The 21,529-nt window shown below is 49.1% G+C and overlaps 1 long non-coding RNA gene across 2 annotated transcripts; it reads right to left on the minus strand.

Moving 5' to 3' along the window:
- Positions 1 to 15,729: 15,729 nt before the first annotated feature.
- LOC123045296 (uncharacterized) lies at positions 15,730 to 21,310 on the minus strand. Of its 2 annotated transcripts, none has more exons than XR_006421256.1 (2): positions 21,258 to 21,310; positions 15,730 to 20,733 (listed from the first exon to the last, which is right to left on the minus strand). It is a non-coding gene; the product is annotated as an uncharacterized lncRNA (long non-coding RNA). The 2 variants fall into 2 exon arrangements; XR_006421257.1 differs by having other exon boundaries at positions 21,245 to 21,304.
- Between the last annotated feature and the right edge of the window lie 219 nt (positions 21,311 to 21,529).

A 21,529-nucleotide genomic window follows, 5' to 3' on the forward strand; every position in this document is an offset into this window, starting at 1 on the left:
GTCCATTATAAAAGATATCAAGTATTTCATTTTTCTTAAGATGATGATCAGGCAAGGCATAAAGCAACCGGAGAAGCCTCCCCCAAGCTTGTGGGAGACTCTCTTCTTTGGTTTGCACAAAATTATATATTTCCCGCAAGGCAGCTTGTTTCTTATGAGCAGGGAAATATTTAGCAGAGAAGTAATAAATCATATCCTGGGGACTACGCACACAACCAGGAGCAAGAGAATTATACCAAGTCTTAGCATCACCCTTTAATGAGAATGGAAATATCTTAAGGATATATAAATAGCGAGACTTCTCATCATGAGTAAATAGGGTGGCTATATCATTCAACTTGGTAAGATGTGCCACAAAAGTTTCAGATTCAAGGCCATAAAAAGGATCAGATTCAACTAAAGTAATAATATCAGGATCAACAGAGAATTCATAATCCTTATCAGTAACACAGATAGGTGAAGTAGCAAAAGTAGGATCGGGTTTCATTCTAGCATTAAGAGACTGCTGCTTCCATTTAGCTAATAATTTCTTAAGATCATTTCTATGATTGTAAGCAAGAATAGCTTCAGCAACTTCTTTGTTCATAACATAACCCTTAGGAACAATAGGTAATACATAATCATTGGGGGAACGTTCATCCTCACTATCATCAATAATAGGTTCTTCAACATTTTCATTCCCCCTAACTCTAGCAAGTTGTTCATCAAGAAATTCACCTAATGGCAAGTAGTATCACGCACAGAAGTAGTTTCATCATAAGTATCATGCAAAGCAGAAGTGGCATCATCAATAACATGCGACATATCAGAATTGATAGCAGTAGCAGGTTTAGGTGTCGCAAGCCTATCAATAATGGAAGGAGAATCTAGTGCAGAGCTAGATGGCAATTCCTTACCTCCCCTCGTAGTTGAGGGCAAAATCTTGGTCTTAGCGTCTTTCAAGTTCTTCATAGTGATCAACAGATATAAATCCCAAGTGACTCAGAGAATAGAGCTATGCTCCCCGGCAACGGCGCCAGAAATTAGTCTTGATAACCCACAAGTATAGGGGGTCGCAACAGCTTTCGAGGGTAGAGTATTCAACCCAAATTTATTGATTCGACACAAGGGGAGCCAAAGAATATTCTTGAGTATTAGCAGTTGAGTTGTCAATTCAACCACACCTGGATAACTTAGTATCTGCAGCAAAGTATTTAGTAGCAAAAGTGGTATGATAGTAATGGTAACAGTAGCAATAGTAAAGATAAATGTTTTTGGGTTTTTGTAGGAGTTGTAATAGTAGCAACGAAAAAGTAAATAAGCAAAGAACAATATATGAAAAGCTCGTAGGCAATGGATAAGTGATGGATAATTATGCCGGATGCGATTCCTCATGCAATAGTTATAACATAGGGTGATATAGAACTAGCTCCAGTTCATCAATGTAATGTAGGCATGTATTCCGTAAATAGTCATACGTGCTTATGGAAAAGAACTTGCATGACATCTTTTGTCCTACCCTCCCGTGGCAGCGGGGTCCTAGTGAAAACTAAGGGATATTAAGGCCTCCTTTTAATAGAGAATCGGACCAAAGCATTAACACATGGCGAATACATGAACTCCTCAAACTACGGTCATCACCGAGAAGTGTCCCGATTATTGTCACTTCGGGGTTGTCGGATCATAACACATAATAGGTGACTATAGGCTTGCAAGATAGGATCAAGAACACACATATATTGATGAAAACATAATAGGTTCAGATCTGAAATCATGGCACTCGGGCCCTAGTGAAAAGCATTAAGCATAGCAAAGTCATAGCAACATCAATCTCAGAACATAGTGGATACTAGGGATCAAACCCTAAGAAAACTAACTTGATTACATGGTAAATCTCATCCAACCCATCACCGTCCAGCAAGCCTAGGATGGAATTACTCACACATGGCGGTGAGCATCATGAAATTGGTGATGGAGGATGGTTGATGATGACGACGGCGACGAATCCCCCTCTCCGGAGCCCCGAACGGACTCCAGATTAGCCCTCCCGAGAGAGATTAGGGCTTGGCAGCGGCTCAGTATCGTAAAACACGATGAAACTTTCTCCTTGATTTTTTTCTCCGTGAGACGGTATATATGGAGTTGGAGTTGAGGTCGGAGGAGGTCCGGGGGGGCCACGAGATAGGGGGGCGCGCCCCCCTTTCTCGTGGACTGTCCTTGGGCCCCCTGGCCCTGATTCTTTCGCCAAAAATTCTTATTAATTCTGAAAAGTCCCTCCGTGGATTTGCAGGTCATTCCGAGAACTTTTCTTCTCTACACATAAAACAACATCATGGTAGTTCTGCTGAAAACAGCGTCAGTCCGGGTTAGTTTCATTCAAATCATGCAAGTTAGAGTCCAAAACAAGGGCAAAAGTGTTTGGAAAAGTAGATACGTTGGAGACGTATCAACCGTCCACCCCGACCTCCGGCAGGTCGATGTTGCTCTCCTCCTCCTCCTCCTCCCCTTCTTCCCCTTCATCGTTGGAGTCGATGACTTCAGCTGAATCTTTGCTATCCTCCGGGTTCAGCCAAGCCACTCCTGCGGCGCTTCGGCGCCTTCCTCGACCACCTCCGGGACGAAGACGCTGGTATCGTGAAGTCAGCAATCGCCGCAGCCATGTTGTTGAGTTCAGCTTCCACCACCGCCAGCTCCTCCTGCGCCTCCAGCCGGAACATGGTCAACTGGGCTAGGTCTAGCCTAGGGTACCATGCCTTGACGAATTCCAAGGCCCGACGCGCTCCTGCCCGGGCTGCTGAGCCTTTCCAGGCTTCCAGGCGGCCGGCCGCCACCTCCAGCTAGTCAGCAGTCCGGCTTGGAGTGCGTGGGGCCGGCAAGCCTGCCCAGAGGGCGGAAACCTCCTGGGCGCCGACGCATTGAAGGCGGCGCAGCATTTGATGGGCAGGCCGAAGGCGGGCCTGGATGCTAAGGACCTGCTCACCAAGAGTCCGGGGGGGGGCGTCAGTAGCAATTTGCACGCCCTCTGCCCTTAGCTCCTCGCGCTGGGCCTTGATCATCTGGATCGCAGTGACAGAATGGCCCGGGAAGAAGCCTGCTTGGGCAGAAGAAAGAAAAAAACCAAAGTTATAAGCAAGGGATCGGCCTAGATGAGGGCCGACAGTTCGAAACGAGAAACCAAGAGAATGAGGCCTACCGTCGACCAAGTCTTCAATGCTGCTGAAGCAGGCCATCATCTAGGCTTCCTTGTCGGCCCAGGAGGAATGCTCGACTTCAAACTCGGCGAGGAGGTCAGCCTCCTTCGTCTTCACCTTCAACTGGGCCGCCTTGAGGGCCTCCGCCTGTTCGGCAAGCTGAGCGACCAGGCGGTCCCGCTCTTCGGCCAGCTTGCCGCATTCCGCCTCCTTGTCCCAGAGGGCGGTGTTGGCTTCGCCCAGCTGCTGCTGCAAGGCGGCGTTGGCCTCTAAAGAAAGAAAGAGAAGGAAGAACTTCAGTCAAATAATAAAGAAGGATGCAGATAACTGGGGTGATTCGGCCCGACTGCTCAGCAGTCGGCCCGAACCTCGGGGACTACACCCCGCGGGTGCGCTGTCGCGCCCCTACAGAAGAAAGGAACAGAATCTTACTTCGGCTCTTGGACAGATGGCCGGTCTGCGTCTCCAGCTCCTGGACCCTGGAGTTGTAGGCGACTACGCGGAGGTTGTGGTAGTCCTGCAGAGGGGAACATTAGACAAGATCAACATTTTAACTCCGACAAGATGAAGTTCCGGACCGCCTGCTCAACAGCCGACCCGAAACTTGGGGACTACACCCAGTGGGTGTGCTAGCGCACCCCCATGAAAGTTGAAAGAAGATCAAAGAAATGAAGAAGCAGGAAGCTTATGCGGATAGCAGCTCGCGATTCCAGGAACGTCTCGTTGCAGCGCCTGAGGGCTTCGGCTTCGGCCCGAAGCTTGGCCTGGACGTCGAGGGACGCCCGGTTTAGGGCACCCGTCCCGCCTCCACGCACCCAGCCAGTCGGCGCGGCGATGGACGCCTCGGTCTCGGGGATCGATGAGCTCGCGGCTCCGGTCTCCAGCGGCCGCGGCGCTGAGGCCGCCTTCTAAAGACAGCGGCGCACGGGTGTGCGGACCTGAGGAGTTAGGTCTGTTACCACCACCTTCTCAACCGGTGGCACTGGCGGCTCGGCCGGCTACTCGACCTACGCTTCGCTAGTCGGTGGCGATGGCGGCACGAAGACATCAGGCATGGCCACGTCGCCGCCCTCCCTCTCCATGACCGGGTGCTCCTCGCCGGCTCCCCGGTCGTTGCTTCGAACTCCGGTGGAGGTGGCGCGGTGTTCAGTGGCGTCACAAGCAGCGTCTCCTGGCGACGTGCGGCCTCCACGAGCCGCTCCCTCTCCACGGCTTCGGCCTCTGCCTACGCCAGCCTCCTCGCTGCGGAGGCTGCAGCCTTGTCCGCCTCCGCCTTCGCCAGGCGGTCGGCCTCTTTGTCACGCGCCTCCTGCGCGTTCCGCTCTATCGCCTCTCGGAGGTCGGCAGCCGGATCGATCCACCGGCTGGTGGAGGAGGTTGTCTCGACCTGATGACCGAGGCGGCGCCTGACTTCTCGAGGGTGAAAGGGGCCATGAGATATGAAGACACGACAAGGAATTTAATTTTGGCCAGATCGACAGAAGGAGTGAAGTCTAGAGAAAGACACTTACGCCGACACCATGACGGGCACCTTCGGCTGCCTCGGATACTTGGCCGCCTTGGCTGCGGCCTCTTGCCGCCTGGTCGCTGCGGCCGGGTTCTTGGGTTTCTTCGACGCGCTGGCAAACAGGGCAGCGCCTTGCTTTCGTTTATGCTTGCCGCCGCAGGCGGGCGGCCCAGCGGAGGGACCGGCGCCCGTGTTGGCCGTACTCTGAGTGGGGTGTGGCTCGTCCTCGTCATCATCGTCGTCGGGCCAGGTCTCCAGGCCGCCGCCTTCCTTGGTGCCACCCGCTCCGCCGTCGTCGGCGCCTGTTGCATCGTCCGCCAGGGCGGCCTCCCCCAAGTCGGGGTCATCCTCGTCACTCACCGCTCTGTCTGGGTGGTAGTCACCACCCGGCCCCACGATGGCGGCCGCCGCCTCGGACATGTAAATCTGTGCTCAAGAGAGGAGTCGAATCATAAGAAGAGCAAGACCCAAAGACAAATCTAAAGGAAGAAATCGAAGGACTTATGGCAGGCGGCGAATTGTGGCGGGAGTACGGCCGCTTCCCGTACTGCCAGTTTTCCTCCGACATCTTGAGGTCGGAGATCTTGTTCACCATCCGCGCGACCTCGGCAAGCGGCATCCCCTTCGTGCATAGCCGGCACGGGTCGCGATGCCCGCCCATCTGGAAGATCGGATGAGGGCGGCTCTAGAGCAGGAGGATCCGGCGCTCGACAAAGGCGACGAGGAGGTCGGAGGCCACGAGGCCCTCTGGCTCTTGGAGCACCAGGAGTCGGCCGATGGCGGCCGCCGCATCCGCCGACACCGGCTTCGGCTTGTACCCCCAGTTGGGCCGGAGCCCGGTGGGGGGGCGGCCTCGTTGGCGGCAGGTTGAGGAAGTTGGTAGCAGGATCTATGCTCTCGATGTAGAATTAGGACTGCTGCCACATCTTCATCGACTGGGCCAGCTTGATGGTGGGGAAGGCATTCCGCTTCGCCGGCCGGCGCACGGCGACGTAGCCCCCGCACTCGGCCGGCGTGTCCTTGCGGAGGTGCCAAGCTTCCCGTAGAAGAACGCTCCCCATAGCTCGATCATGGGGAGGATGCCGATGTAGCCCTCGCACGCCGTGACCAAGGCGGAGAGCAGGCTCACGGAATTGGGCGTCAGATGGTGAGGTTGGAGATGGTTGAAGTCGAGGAATGAGCGGAAGAAGCCGCTCGCCGGGAGGCCGAAGCCGCGGAGGAAGTGCGAGTGGAAGACGACCCACTCGTCCCCTTGCGGCGCCGGTGAGATCTCCGTCTCCAGCGGCACCCGCGCCTTGACGAATGCCGCGCTGGGCACCCGGCGCATGTCGCTAAGGAAGGTGATATGGTCCTCGATGACCATCGAGCCGTCCCAGTCGCCGCCCTTCTCACGCGCCATGGCGGGCGGAGCTGCGGGAGGGGCGAGAGCGTGACGGCGGCGGCGGCAGCACTACGGCCGGCAAGGAGCAGTGACAGCAGCTACGATGGAGAGTGCACGAGGAGGAAGAAGAAGTGGGAGGGGGCGCACGTGCCTCGCCGCACCCCTCCTTCCCCCTACTTATAGCCCCTGATCTATGAAGCCGAGGGGACAGGGCGTGGGATGCGGGATTAACTGCGCCCACGCACCCATGTCCCCACGATCTCCACGCAGACTAACTGCGCAGTGAATGACCGCGGGAATCGCAACTGCCCGCCTCGGCGCAGTGGATCCGCTCATGCGCCAAGGCCCGGTAGTGGCGGGCCCGGCCCACTGTCACGTCCCATCGGGCGCATGGGGTGGCAGGATGGCCGGGCTGGCGGGCGCCGCGTGGCGCCCCTACAATGGGCGGCGGTCTGAGGAAGCTTAGCAGGCATGCCACCTATTCTCCCGCCGTGAAGTTCAAAATTGGCCGACGACCCCGCCTTGTCGAGGCCGGCCTCCGAAGCCGGCGCGCCACAAGACGGACCAAGATGGCAGTGCACTGCAAAGCGAATCATAGCACTCTCAGGAGCTCGGTGAGGGGGGAAGCCGCTGAGTCTTCACGGCCCCTCGACCGCGACGCCTCGCCGGCTTCGGGGACTACTGTCGGAGTAATGGGCCACGGGTAGCCTCACCCAGTTCCCAAGACTTATCAAGACTTTGGGCCGGCTCCGCCTGGCTGGGCCCCAAGCTGAAGCTCCGCCCTCTGGGGAGCAGCTGGCTAGACGGCCGGCTACCAGAGGGCGGCCAACCCCAGCCTACAGCGCTGCGTGTGGCCGGCTCCAGCCCGCCGGCCTTTAGAGAGGGCGGCATCAAGCAGGCGGACACCTCGCGGCCTCGGAGCAACCGGGCCCCCATCGAGAGTACAAGTTAGAGCATGGATACAGTAAAGCACGTCGCCCCCGACGCCCGGGACAGGCATGGCTATAGTGCTCCGTACAGGCAGAGATCTCCGCACGATGGGGCACTGTACCAGGTCTCCCCTGACGTCGCTCCGAGCAGGCGGAGTCCTGTTCCCCACGAAGGCCTGTCGGTACGGCCTGCCGGCGGCGGGCCCTATCGGGCAGAGACTTCGTAGAAGACGGCGAAAGCCCAATCAGTTGGACTCAGGAAGGGCCGGCCTCCAGCAGACAGTCGTCCCTTGCCCCTAGGCAAGCATGCCATTAAACTGATGAGACCAGGTGTGGCTACAGTGATCTCCCACCAGGCAGCGGGACTGTAGCCACGCTGAAGATGACCAAGCCCTCGTCACTGACGGCATGGCTATAGTAAGAAGCCACCAACCAGACGGTGGGGCCCACCAGGCGGTGGGCCCCAGCGGTCGGCGGAGAAGCCGGAGGCTGGAGATACTGCAGCCGGGCCTAGCACCCAGACGAATTACCATTGTACCCCTGGGGGGTAGGCCTATATAAACCCCCCAGGGAACCCATGCAAAGGGTTCCAACTCTGATAGAACTAGCCAGTTACCTAGAGCAGGGAAGAGCTAGCCTTGCCTTCTCCTACCTCTAGACACAGCTCAAGGAGCAACTTGTATCACTAGTGCCATAGTGATCATGCGGAGACCCCACAGAGCGGGAGTAGCGTATTATCTCCATGGAGAGCCCCTAACCTGGGAAAAGTTCGTCGGCGTATGTGTCTACGCCTTATCCCGCTTCCAGGCACCGGCAATGTTCTACTCGCTCCCACCATGATAAGCCATCCGTTGGCATATGTCGCACCCAACCCCCGACTGTTTAGTTCTTTAGTTAGAAGCTCAATCCTCTCCTTATCATTGTCATTTGTTTTATCTTGATTAACATGATTAATTGACGTTTCATCATAGCATTCATCACTAGAGTTGTCAACAAGTAAATCATCATCACCTAACAAGTCATCATCATCACTATAGAAATCAACATATTCGGGGTGTGATACCTTTGGGCCTTTAGCCATGAAGCATCTTCCAAGTCCTTCATTTGGTGAATCAAATATGTCATAGGAGTTGGTTGACACAAGTGCTAGACTGGCAACACCTTCATCTTGAGTATGTTCGGAGTCGGAGTGATAGCTTCTCTCGGAGTGATTGTCGGAGTCGGAGCAGGATGCCCATTCACCAACATGAGCTTGATGTCTTCGTTTTGTGTAGCTCCTTGATGACTTGTCCTTCCTTTCCGAATCCTTGCTTCTTCGGGGTGTTCTTCGTTCATAACAATCATCTCTACTCCTCTCTCTTGGTGGTGATTCTTCTCTTCTACTTCTTCTCTTAGGTAATTCTTCTCTTCTCTTGTAGGGAGCCGTACACTCATTGGAATAGTGTCCGGGTCTTCCACAATTGTAGCAATTACGCTCTCGACTAGAAGATCTTTTGTCATTGTAGGAACTTGACTTGGATCTTCTTTCCTTGCTTCTACTCTTGTAGAACTTGTTGAAGTTCTTCACCATTAGGCTCAATTCTTCATTGAAGGTTTGTTTCTCACTTGATGATGTGGGAGCGTCACATGAGGCTTTGTAAGCACCACTTGACTTGTTGTGGAGCTCCTCCTTATCCTTGAGTGACATCTCATGAGCAACAATTCTTCCAATGACCTCCGTTGGCTTGAGATTCTTGTAATTGGGCATCATTTGGATCAATGTGCACAAGGTATCATAGTTTCCATCCAAGGCTCTTAGGATCTTCTTGATGATGAATTTGTCAGTATCTCTTCACTTCCGAAGCCGGCGATCTCATTTGTAATGAGAGCAAGCCTAGAGTACATTTCAGCGACGCCTTCACCATCCTTCATCTTGAACTTGTCAAGTTGAATTTGAAGCACATCCAACTTGGATTACTTGACGGAGTCGGTACCTTCGTGCATATCAATCAAAGTGTCCCAAATTTCCTTTGCATTCTCAAGACGACTGATTTTGTTGAATTCTTCGGGGCACAATCCGTTGAAGAGGATGTCGCAAGCTTGAGCGTTGTATTGCAGCATCTTCAACTCTTCCGCGCTAGCTTCACGGTTCGGTTCTCTCCCATCAAAGAATTCACCTTGCAAGCCAATACACACAATAGCCCAAACGGCGGGGTTATGTCCAAGAATATGCATTTTCATCTTATGCTTCCAACTAGCAAAATTAGTACCATCAAAGTAAGGACCTCTACGGTGATAGTTTCCCTCGCTAGACGCCATACTCTCCTAGGTTGTGAAACCAAGGCTATGATTACCAAAAGCTATGGAAATCAAAGCAAATGGAGACCAAAGCTCTGATACCACTTGTAGGATCGAAAGTATGTCTAGAGGGGGGGGTGATTAGACTACTTGACCAAATAAAAACTTATCCTTTTCCCAATTTTAGTTCTTGGCAGATTTTAGCAACTACGGACAAGTCAAGCAATCTTAACACAATTCAAGCAAGCATGCAAAGAGTATATGAGCAGCGGAAAGTAAAGCATGCAACTTGCAAGAATGTAAAGGGAAGGGTTTGGAGAGTGCAAACGCAATAGGAGACACGGATGTTTTTGTCGTGGTTCCGATAGGTGGTGCTATCGTACATCCACGTTGATGGAGACTTCAACCCATGAAGGGTAACGGTTGCGCGAGTCCACGGAGGGCTCCACCCACGAAGGGTCCACGAAGAAGCAACCTTGTCTATCCCACCATGGTCGTCGCCCACGAAGGACATGCCTCACTAGCGGTAGATCTTCACAAAGTAGGTGATCTCCTTGCCCGTACAAACTCCTTGGTTCAACTCCACAATCTTGTCAGAGGCTCACAAGTGACACCTAGCCAATCTAGGAGACACCACTCTCCAAGAAGTAACAAACGGTGTGTTGATGATGAACTCCTTGCTCTTGTGCTTCAAATGATAGTCTCCCCAACACTCAACTCTCTCTCATAGGATTTTGATTTGGTGGAAAGAAGATTTGAGTGGAAAGCTACTTGGGGAAGGCTAGAGATCAAGATTCATATGGTAGGAATGGAATATCTTGGCCTCAACACAAGTGTAGGTGGTTCTCTCTCAGAAAATGTAAGTTGGAAGTGTAGGTTCATTCTGATGGCTCTCTCCACGAATGAAGAGGAGGTGGAGGGGTATATATAGCCTCCACACAAAATCTAATCGTTACACACAACTTGCCAATCTCGGTGGGACCGAATTGAGAAACTCGGTCGGACCGATTCACCAAATCTAGTGACCGTTAGGATTTTTGGTGGGACCGACATGCAACTCGGTAGGACCGATATGGTTAGGGTTAGGTCATAACGTAATCTCGGTGAGACCAATTACACAAACTCGGTGGGACCGATTTTGGTAATAAGGTAAACTCGGTGGAACCGATTCGCTCATCTCGGTTGGACCAAAATGTTACGAAAGGAAAACAGAGAGTTTACGTTGCAATCTCGGTGGGACCGATCACTCATCCCGGTGGTACCGAAACATTACGAAGGGAAACAGAGAGATTACAATCCCATTTCGGTGAGACCGAGATCCCTATCGGTGAGACCGATTTGCCTAGGGTTTGTGGCAGTGGCTATGACATCTGAACTCGGTGGCGCCGGATGGAAAGAATCGGTGGGGCCGAGTTTGACTTTTGGTTTAGGTCATATATGGATGTGAGAACGTAGTTGAGGGCTTTGGAGCATATCACTAAGCATTTTGAGCAAGAACCTCATTAAGCAACACCTCATCCCTCCTTGATAGTATTGGCTTTTCCTATAGACTCAATGTGTTGGATCACTAAAATAGAAAATGTAGAGTCTTGAGCTTTGAGCTTTGTAACGCCCCGGATTCGATGCGCCAGGTGTCTTCCAGTTATTCGCCGTTGTTGCCATGTCATTTTCTTGCATCTTGCATTTTATCATGTCATCATGTGCATCTCATTTTGCATACATGTACGTCTCATGCATCCGAGCATTTTCCCCGTCGTCCGTTTTGCGATCCGGCACTCCTATGTCCTCCGGCGTCCCCCTTTTGTCTCTCGTTGTGAGAGGGTATTAAACGTTCTCGGAATGGACCGAGTCTTGTCAAGCGGCCTTGGTACACCACCGGTAGACCGCCTGTCAAGTTTCGTGCCATTTGGAGTACGTTTGATACTCCAACGGTTAACCGGGTAACCGTCAAAGCCCTCTTTATGTTGCAGCCCAACACCCCTCCAAAGTGGCCCATAACCCATCCAAACCCCCTCCATCCATGCGGTCGTTCGATCACGATCGCGTGGCCGAAAACCGCACCTCATTTAGACTCTCCTAGCTCTCTCTACCTATTTAAACACCCCCTCCCTCGAAATTCGCGGATGAAACCACCCCAAACCCTAAATCTTCCCCTCTGCGCTGCGCCGGACATTTCCAACCCCAGCCGGACGCGTTCGCCGCCGCGCCCGAGCCAACATGTGGTGCTCCCCGCCAACAGCCGCCGCGCCCCGACGCCAGGCCAGTTGGGGCCCGAGGCCGGCCCGCCCCGGGCCCGATCTGGGCCGCGCCCCGACCCGCGAGTGCCGCCTCCCCGCCGCCCGTGCTCCGCCCGCGCCGCCGCGGGGCATCTCGCCTCCGCCGCCCGGCCGCCCGCCGCCAGCGTCCCGTCGCCCCCGCTGGTCGCCGGCGTGGCCCCGCCTCCGCGTCGCCGCCGCTCGCCTCTGCGTCGCCCGCGACCCGCGCCGCGCCTCGCCTCCTCTCCGCCTCTCGTCGGCCGTCCAGCCCCGCGGCTTCGCCGCCGTCCCGTCGCGGTTTCACCTCTCCACGCCAGAGTCCGGCCAGATCCAGGGAGCCCGCGCCCGGAGCCGCCATTTCCGGACCCCATCGCTCCCTCGTCGTCTCCGACCACGCCCCGTCGCCGAAACCACCGTCCCCGAGCTCGCTGGAGCTCCCCGTCGCCGGATCCGGAGAAGGTGGACGAGATCCACCACTCCCTCGATCCAAACGCCCGCGCCCGATCCGAATCTCTCCGTCCCGCACGACCTCGTCCAGTTTCAGAGGTTGAAATTCCACCAAGTCCCTGTAATTTTTGCATTCTGGTGATCTGTTTAGCATGCCATAACTTCATGTGTGCTGCTCCGTTTTGCATGCATGATATGTCAAAATGTTCATTGAGAGATGCTATTCATTTCACTCCATTATGTCATGCTTGTTTGAGATCATCTTGTTGCCCGAATCATGGTTGCAAGAGTGCTATATGATGTTAACTGCTGTCTGTTAACAGAACTTGATGAGTTGTCTTTTTCGTTGCATTTTGTGTGTGCATCCTATGAGCATGAGCTCTACATGTGTTTTGAACTACATCATACAATCTTCACAGTGGTGCAATCCATGTATTTTTGTGAATCTTGTAGTGAGTGAATCGAGCTTGTTAAGTAGGGTACTTATTGTTGCTATTTTGCTAGGCTGAATCTGCTACATCATGATGTTATGTAAACCTGCTGCTACAAGTCATTCTATGCATAATATGGAGATGTCCACTAAGGATGTTTTGTTATACATGTCATTCTCTATCCATCCATGCCCTAGTTGCATTTATAGCCTACTGTAGCTTGTTGTAATCTTACTCTCAAATTGCTATATAATGTTGTTGTCAGCCTATTAACATTAAGATCAGTTTTTCCATGTGATTTGCTAGTGATCCATGAACCCTATTTACTTGATCGTGCCATGCTTAGCTTCATTAACATGTTTTCTTACTGTTGGTTGCCTTGCCGTGCCATGTATTTCTCTGTGGTGAGTGGTTCAAGCTCACCAACATGACTAATTGTTTTTCCTGCCATGTATGAATCTGTCATATAACTTGCTATGTTTACATGGGTGCCATCATATCTTCTGATCTTTTTTGGCTCATGGTCACTAAAGGACTTTTGTTCTATGCATTTAACAGTACCATGCCATGCCTTAAGTTGCCATGTTAAGTTCTTGTAGCATGTTGTTTGATAGCTCTAAACATTGCAACCTGATGTTATTTCTACAAAGTGTGAAACTGATATTATTTGCAATCTTGCCATGCGTTTTTGAGCATGTTCTAGTGATTTCTGGAGATAACTCAGTGTTCATGTGTTGTTATGATTTACATGTACATCACGTCCATGTCTTTTGTTCTTATGTTGAGGTGTTGTAGCATATTGTTTTGATGCTTGCAATATGCCTAGTTGCTGTTTTGGACAGATTGTTGCTATAACTTGTTTCATGTGTGTGTTGAACCGTTGCTCTGTTTTGAGTGTGCTCTATATGAAACTTGCTTGATGTTGCATGTAGTTTCATATTATCATGTTGCATCCTTTTTTTGAGGTGTTTGCTTAATGTTTGGATGCATTTAGCATCAATACCATGTTTAACTTGTTTTGCTCATATCTTATAGGCCGTAGCTCCGAACTAAATGAACTTTATATGTAACTTGACTAGAATTTCGTGTAGATCATCTTGGTGCATCTTAACTTGATGTTTAACAACTTGAACATAAGGTTTATTCAGATCTGGACCAATTTCGAAATTTGCATATGAGGACTTACCAGAATTGTTATATGTTGTTTCCGGCCTCATTTAAACTTGCTTTGATGTGTTGCTCTTGTATGCATCATCTCTTGCCATGAGTAGCTTAATGTAGCTTTGCCATGCATCATGCTTGTTGTCCATCATGTCTTGTCTATGTGTGGTGTGTTTACCATGTTGTGTGCTTCTTCTCGATAGTTCCCGTTTTCGTTGCGATCGTGAGGATTCGTTCGTCTACGCTTGGTTCGTCTTCGTGGCTTCATCTTCTTCATGGACTCGTTCTTCTTCCTAGAGGTATTTTAGGCAAGATGACCGTCACCTTGGATCTCACTACTATCATTGCTATGCTAGTTGCTTCGTTCTATCGCTATACTGCGCTACGTATCACATGTTTATCAAGCCTCCCAAATTGCCATGTCAGCCTCTAACCTTTGTCACCTTCCTAGCAAACCGTTGCTTAGCTATGTTACCGCTTTTGCTCAGCCTCTCTTATAGCGTTGTTAGTTGCAGGTGAAGTTGAAGATTGCTCCATGATGGACAGGATTATGTTGGGATATCACAATATCTCTTGTTTAATTAATGCATCTATATACTTGGTAAAGGGTGGAAGGCTCGGCCTTATGCCTGGTGTTTTGTTCCACTCTTGCCGCCCTAGTTTCCGTCATACCGATGTTATGTTCCCAGATTTTGCGTTCCTTACGCGGTTGGGTGATTTATGGGACCCCCTTGACAGTTCGCTTTGAATAAAACTCCTCCAGCAAGGCCCAACCTTGGTTTTACCATTTGCCTCACCTAGCCCTTTTTCCCTTGGGTTTCCGGAGCCCGAGGGTCATCTTTATTTTAGCCCCCCAGGCCAATGCTTGTCTAAGTGTTGGTCCAAACCGAGCGATGTCCGGCGCCCCCTGGGCAACCAGGGTCTATGCCAACCCGACGTCTGGCTCATCCGGTGTGCCCTGAGAACGAGATATGTGCAGCTCCTATCGGGATTTGTCGGCACAGCGGGTGGTCTTGCTGGTCTTGTTTTATCATTGTCAAAATGTCTTGTAAACCGGGATTCCGAGTCTGATCGGGTCTTCCTGGGAGAAGGTATATCCTTTGTTGATCGCGAGAGCTTATCATGGGCTAAGTTGGGACACCCCTGCAGGGTATAAACTTTCGGAAGCCGTGCCCGCGGTTATGGGCAGATGGGAATTTGTTAATGTCCGGTTGTAGATAACTTGACACCAAATACGAATTAAAACGCATCAACCGCGTGTGTAGCCGTGATGGTCTCTTTTCGGCGGAGTCCGGGAAGTGAACACGGTCTTTGGGTTATGTTTGATGTAAGTAGGAGTTCAGGATCACTTCTTGATCATTGTTAGCTTCACGATCGTTCCTTTGCTTCTCTTCTCGCTCTTATTTGCGTATGTTAGCCACCATATCATGCTTAGTCGCTGCTGCAACCTCACCACTTTACCCCTTCCTTTCCCATTAAGCTTTGCTAGTCTTGATACCCATGGTAATGGGATTGCTGAGTCCTCGTGGCTCACAGATTACTACAACAACAGTTGCATGTACAGGTTATGCGATGATCATGACGCGAGAGCGATGTTTGCTTGTTTTGGAGTTCGTCTTCTGCTTCTTCTTCGATCAGGGGATAGGTTCCAGGTCGGGAGCCTGGGCTAGCAGGGTGGATGTCGTTTGTGTTTCATCTGTAGTCGGATGATGCTATTATGTATTGTGATGTTGTATTCGTGTGGCATTCTATGCCTTTTGTATGTATCCCCATCTATTATGTATTGTTAATGTAATGATATCCACCTTGCAAAAGCGTTTCAATATGCGGTTCTATCCTTGGTGGGACCTTCGAGTCTCTTTAGGATAGTATCGCATATTGGGCGTGACAAGCTTGAGCCAATCCTTTTGTCCTTAGCATTTTGAGGGGTCCACTTTTCTCATCCATGCCATGCCATTCATTTAGCTTTCCTGAAATATTTATCTTGAAATAGCATTAGCTCAATGAGCTATATGTTGTTAGGAATTACCAAAACCACCTAGGGATAGTTGCACTTTCACAAAGCTATCGCATGGACTGGAATTTAAATGTTCATACATCTCACTTCTACAGAGAGCCACATCAACACAAAATAATCACAATAGGTAATCAGGATATCACAAGAAACTAACTGACAGAAAATTCTCATACATTGAAATAGTAAAACATATTACAACTCCACACTAAATTTCAACACATAATTCACAAGAAGTAATCTGAAGTTTTACAAACCACTAGCTGATGAACATGGCACAAAATATTGAACTAGTACAAAATATAGTTGATCAAGTCTCCACAGTAACTGTTCACAAAATTACACAACGAGAGAGATGCAGTTTAACGGTAGTAGAGGTTCAGCAAGGAGAGAAGGTGCAGCAGCAGTGAGAGAGCATCAATTGTTTTGGGGAAAGGTAGTAGCAGCCAGCAGGGATGTGGGAGAGGAGCAGCAGAGAGGTAGAGAGCAGCAGCAGCGGCAGCATTGAGATGGAGCAGCGAGGGTTGAGAGAAGGGAAGCAGTAGTTGGCAAGTGGAGGTTGAGATTCAGAGAAGGCGGAGAGCATGCAGGAAAGTATGAGTGAAGAAGAGAAGTGGAGGAGCAGCCAGGGGGCGCTGGAGAAGAAAGAAGTAGCGGGCTAGGTTTGAGGGCGAGCACCAGCCGGTTGAAGGAGGAGGAATAGCAGCGGTGAGAAAAGAGCAGCAGCAGTAGGGAGATGGCTGTAGGCGCAGCGGCGGCGGCTGAGATTGATGTATGTTGCGGTGGATGGGGTGTTGGAGGCCGCTAGTGCTGTGAACAAAGGGGTAAGGTAGGATGGCTGGGACGCGCACCACCACGACGGCCTAGCCATGGCGTCGGCCGGAGGTGGAGAAGGAGGGTGAGGGAAAGAGAGAAGTGCCAGGCCCGATTTGGGAATGGAGGCTGCTAGGGATTTTGATCCCCTCTTCACATCTGCACCTTTGCATTTTGGCCCTCCTAATTCTCTTCTTTTGCCTCAAGTAGATCCCCATTCTTTTTTAGCAATCCCCCCTGGGTCTTTAATTCTTCATAATCAGTCCCTCCTCTTATTATTTCCCTTAGTCTCATAGTCGGAATCATGAAGTTTATAGTGCCTTTGCGCACTTTTCTGCAAAAGAAACAAATGACTAGTAAATGTTCCCTTTTTATGATTATCATGCAAACAGTCAATCAAACATAGCAAGAATGGATGAATAGATCACAATAGATGGTATATTTGAGTGCGAATTATATATGTGAAATATACTTATCAAGTTCCCGCACACTTAAATCTTTGCTTGTCCTCAAGCAAAGGAATATGACAAAGGCAAGATAGTGAATAGTAAACTGATAAAGAATGTCCTAGTAAAATAGATCTCCGAATGATGCATGCTTTGGACTTAGCTAGTGAAAATTAATGGTTAGGAGTGCTTTAAAGCGGCAGGATACTAGTAGACTTGACCATTTTAAACTTTTATAAAGATAAAAGAATATCAGCCAGTTTAAATGTGGATTGTGCCACAAGGTTCCTAAAGAGAGCATGATCCCGAGAGACACCTATCACTAGGAACACAACATTGTGGTAGAACCACTTATTGGATTTGAAGGAAGCAACAAAGATAATATTTTACTGGTCTCACCAAAGGAACATACCACCGATCCCACGGACAGGCCGTCGTGCTGGTGCGCCTTCCAAAATGATCGGGTGTAAGTACAGTGGGGTATTTCGCCCAAATCTGCAAGTGTGTCATGTTCTCCATAGGGACTAGGCACATCAGCGTCTATGCTCAGTTAAATCTAGATAATACAATTCAAATGATGATTGAGGGAAATAAACCTAAACTATCATATTTCATAAAAAACGTCGACAAAGAAGATGCAAACAAGCATAGGGGGATAAGAATGCAATCACTGTATTTTTGGTATTTTTTTAGGCTTGAGAAATTAGAAACTAACATAAAGGGAAACGACAGGACATGAACACATATAGCATAATAGATATGTTTCGCATTACAAACATATTTGTCACAGGGACAAAGCTATCACATGGAATGGACTTTAAATGTTCATACATCTCACTTCTACAGAGAGCCACATCAACACAAAATAATCACAATATGTAATCAGGATATCACAGGAAACTAACTGACAGAAAATTCTCATACATTGAAATAGTAAAACAGATTACAACTCCACACTAAATTTCAACACATAATTCACGAGAAGTAATCTGAAGTTTTACAAACCACTAGCTGATGAACATGGCATAAAATATTGAACTAGTACAAAATATAGTTGATCACGTCTCCACAGTAACTGTTCACAAAATTACACAATGAGAGAGATGCAGTTTAACAGTAGCAGAGGTTCAGCAAGGAGAGAAGGTGCAGCAGCAGTGAGAGAGCATCAGTTCTTTTGGGGAAAGGTAGTAGCAGCCAGCAGGGATGTGGGAGAGGAGCAGCAGAGAGGTAGAGAGCAACAGCGGTGGGAGCATTGAGATAGGAGCAGCGAGGGTTGAGAGAAGGGAAGTAGCAGTTGGCAAGTGGAGGTTGAGATTCAGAGAAGGCAGAGAGCATGCAGCAAAGTTTGGGTGAAGAAGAGAGGTGGAGGAGCAGCAAGGGGCGCTGGAGAAGAAAGAAGCAGAAGTCTAGGTTTGAGGGCGGGCACCAGCAGGTTGAAGGAGGAGGAATAGCAGCGGTGAGAAAAGAGCAGCAGCAGTAGGGAGATGGCTGTAGGCGCGGCGGCGGCGGCTGAGATTGATGTATGTTGTGGTGGACGGGGTGTTGGAGGCCGCTGGTGCTGTGGACGGAGGGGTAAGGTAGGGTGGCTGGGACGCGCACCACCACGACGGCCTGGCCATGGCGTCGGCCGGAGGTGGAGAAGGAGGGTGAGGGAAAGAGAGAAGTGCCAGGCCCGATTTGGGAATGGAGGCTGCTAGGGATTTTGATCCCCTCTTCACATCTGCACCTTTGCATTTTGGCCCTCCTAATTCTCTTCTTTTGCCTCAAGTAGATCCCCATTCTTTTTTAGCAATCCCCCCTGGGTCTTTAATTCTTCATAATCAGTCCCTCCTCTTATTATTTCCCTTAGTCTCATAGTCGGAATCATGAAGTTTATAGTGCCTTTGCGCACTTTTCTGCAAAAGAAACAAATGACTAGTAAATGTTCCCTTTTTATGATTATCATGCAAACAGTCAATCAAACATAGCAAGAATGGATGAATAGATCACAATAGATGGTATATTTGAGTGCGAATTATATATGTGAAATATACTTATCAAGTTCCCGCACACTTAAATCTTTGCTTGTCCTCAAGCAAAGGAATATGACAAAGGCAAGATAGTGAATAGTAAACTGATAAAGAATGTCCTAGTAAAATAGATCTCCGAATGATGCATGCTTTGGACTTAGCTAGTGAAAATTAATGGTTAGGAGTGCTTTAAAGCGGCAGGATACTAGTAGACTTGACCATTTTAAACTTTTATAAAGATAAAAGAATATCAGCCAGTTTAAATGTGGATTGTGCCACAAGGTTCCTAAAGAGAGCATGATCCCGAGAGACACCTATCACTAGGAACACAACATTGTGGTAGAACCACTTATTGGATTTGAAGGAAGCAACAAAGATAATATTTTACTGGTCTCACCAAAGGAACATACCACCGATCCCACGGACAGGCCGTCGTGCTGGTGCGCCTTCCAAAATGATCGGGTGTAAGTACAGTGGGGTATTTCGCCCAAATCTGCAAGTGTGTCATGTTCTCCATAGGGACTAGGCACATCAGCGTCTATGCTCAGTTAAATCTAGATAATACAATTCAAATGATGATTGAGGGAAATAAACCTAAACTATCATATTTCATAAAAAACGTCGACAAAGAAGATGCAAACAAGCATAGGGGGATAAGAATGCAATCACTGTATTTTTGGTATTTTTTTAGGCTTGAGAAATTAGAAACTAACATAAAGGGAAACGACAGGACATGAACACATATAGCATAATAGATATGTTTCGCATTACAAACATATTTGTCACAGGGACAAAGCTATCACATGGAATGGACTTTAAATGTTCATACATCTCACTTCTACAGAGAGCCACATCAACACAAAATAATCACAATATGTAATCAGGATATCACAGGAAACTAACTGACAGAAAATTCTCATACATTGAAATAGTAAAACAGATTACAACTCCACACTAAATTTCAACACATAATTCACGAGAAGTAATCTGAAGTTTTACAAACCACTAGCTGATGAACATGGCATAAAATATTGAACTAGTACAAAATATAGTTGATCACGTCTCCACAGTAACTGTTCACAAAATTACACAATGAGAGAGATGCAGTTTAACAGTAGCAGAGGTTCAGCAAGGAGAGAAGGTGCAGCAGCAGTGAGAGAGCATCAGTTCTTTGGGGAAAGGTAGTAGCAGCCAGCAGGGATGTGGGAGAGGAGCAGCAGAGAGGTAGAGAGCAACAGCGGTGGGAGCATTGAGATAGGAGCAGCGAGGGTTGAGAGAAGGGAAGTAGCAGTTGGCAAGTGGAGGTTGAGATTCAGAGAAGGCAGAGAGCATGCAGCAAAGTTTGGGTGAAGAAGAGAGGTGGAGGAGCAGCAAGGGGGCGCTGGAGAAGAAAGAAGCAGAAGTCTAGGTTTGAGGGCGGGCACCAGCAGGTTGAAGGAGGAGGAATAGCAGCGGTGAGAAAAGAGCAGCAGCAGTAGGGAGATGGCTGTAGGCGCGGCGGCGGCGGCTGAGATTGATGTATGTTGTGGTGGACGGGGTGTTGGAGGCCGCTGGTGCTGTGGACGGAGGGGTAAGGTAGGATGGCTGGGACGCGCACCACCACGACGGCCTGGCCATGGCGTCGGCCGGAGGTGGAGAAGGAGGGTGAGGGAAAGAGAGAAGTGCCAGGCCCGATTTGGGAATGGAGGCTGCTAGGGATTTTGATCCCCTCTTCACATCTGCACCTTTGCATTTTGGCCCTCCTAATTCTCTTCTTTTGCCTCAAGTAGATCCCCATTCTTTTTTAGCAATCCCCCCTGGGTCTTTAATTCTTCATAATCAGTCCCTCCTCTTATTATTTCCCTTAGTCTCATAGTCGGAATCATGAAGTTTATAGTGCCTTTGCGCACTTTTCTGCAAAAGAAACAAATGACTAGTAAATGTTCCCTTTTTATGATTATCATGCAAACAGTCAATCAAACATAGCAAGAATGGATGAATAGATCACAATAGATGGTATATTTGAGTGCGAATTATATATGTGAAATATACTTATCAAGTTCCCGCACACTTAAATCTTTGCTTGTCCTCAAGCAAAGGAATATGACAAAGGCAAGATAGTGAATAGTAAACTGATAAAGAATGTCCTAGTAAAATAGATCTCCGAATGATGCATGCTTTGGACTTAGCTAGTGAAAATTAATGGTTAGGAGTGCTTTAAAGCGGCAGGATACTAGTAGACTTGACCATTTTAAACTTTTATAAAGATAAAAGAATATCAGCCAGTTTAAATGTGGATTGTGCCACAAGGTTCCTAAAGAGAGCATGATCCCGAGAGACACCTATCACTAGGAACACAACATTGTGGTAGAACCACTTATTGGATTTGAAGGAAGCAACAAAGATAATATTTTACTGGTCTCACCAAAGGAACATACCACCGATCCCACGGACAGGCCGTCGTGCTGGTGCGCCTTCCAAAATGATCGGGGTGTAAGTACAGTGGGGTATTTCGCCCAAATCTGCAAGTGTGTCATGTTCTCCATAGGGACTAGGCACATCAGCGTCTATGCTCAGTTAAATCTAGATAATACAATTCAAATGATGATTGAGGGAAATAAACCTAAACTATCATATTTCATAAAAAACGTCGACAAAGAAGATGCAAACAAGCATAGGGGGGATAAGAATGCAATCACTGTATTTTTGG

The sequence above is a fragment of the Triticum aestivum genome, chromosome 2B (assembly GCF_018294505.1).
Source record: "Triticum aestivum cultivar Chinese Spring chromosome 2B, IWGSC CS RefSeq v2.1, whole genome shotgun sequence".
Classification (NCBI taxonomy): domain Eukaryota; kingdom Viridiplantae; phylum Streptophyta; class Magnoliopsida; order Poales; family Poaceae; genus Triticum; species Triticum aestivum.